The sequence below is a fragment of the Triticum dicoccoides genome, chromosome 7B (genome assembly GCF_002162155.2).
Source record: "Triticum dicoccoides isolate Atlit2015 ecotype Zavitan chromosome 7B, WEW_v2.0, whole genome shotgun sequence".
In the NCBI taxonomy this organism is placed as follows: domain Eukaryota; kingdom Viridiplantae; phylum Streptophyta; class Magnoliopsida; order Poales; family Poaceae; genus Triticum; species Triticum dicoccoides.
This window is the reverse complement of record NC_041393.1, coordinates 333,546,536-333,547,541: the sequence shown is the minus strand read 5'-3', so window position 1 is coordinate 333,547,541 and position 1,006 is coordinate 333,546,536.

Here is a 1,006-nt window from a genome sequence, read left to right as displayed (position 1 = left end):
GATCGAAACCTGACTCTCCTGTACACCCCCTGTTCCCAAAGTTATTCCTCCCGCGTGGACTCGTATGTAATTCATGAGCCACCTTCCAATGAGATCGTCAATTCTGGCATCGGACACAATAATTATTCCGTTGCTTGAAACCCCTTTTCACCTTCTGCCTAGGCAATGAACGATTGCCTGGCTGCTTGAAACTTCTTATTGTACCTTCCAACTTTACTCTCGATGTGTTTTATTTTGTTCAACTCGAGAGGTACTCATATGCTCATTCATGGGTTAATCCCAGATTATTACCCTTATAGCATTCTGTCGTTGCTGATCTGCCTCGTTACCTATTCTTAAATACGATGAAGATCCCGAAGAAAGGATGCCGACTTCATCCTGATGACCTGAAGCAGAGGAATGAAGACATCAGTGTAATGGATTGATCTCTTCAAGAAGAGCAACCAAAGACGAGAAGATTCTTTAGGATTTCGTAACCAGACCTTTCCCCCTAGTCCCCCTCTTAAATCTCGGGACGAGATTTCTTGTAGTGGAGGAGAATTGTGACGCCCGGATAGTTATGCTATAGTAATCCTTCGCTAATGATGCCATGTCACCTTGATTACTGTGGCTAATCTCGCATTAGTTCGAAAATGATTCGAATTCAAACTTGAATTTTTGGCAAACAAACAAAGTTTTCAAACTTTAAAACAAAAATGTTCGGACCGTGTCAAATATTGCATAGATAATTATGGTGAAGTAAACACATTTTTAGAAAATGTCTAAATAATTTAAACTGATTTAAAACAGAAAAGAATTAAATAAAAATAAAACAGAAAACTAAAACCTAAAACTAACAGAAAAATAATAATAGAAAAGAAACCCCCCTGGGCTTCGGCCCAGCTGACCACAGGCCCCACTGGGCCACCACCATGCCCCGGCCGCCCCCCCCCCCACTCTCTCCTTATCCCCCCACCGGTGAGACCCTGAAACCCTAACCACCCCGTCACCCACTCAACCCCCCACT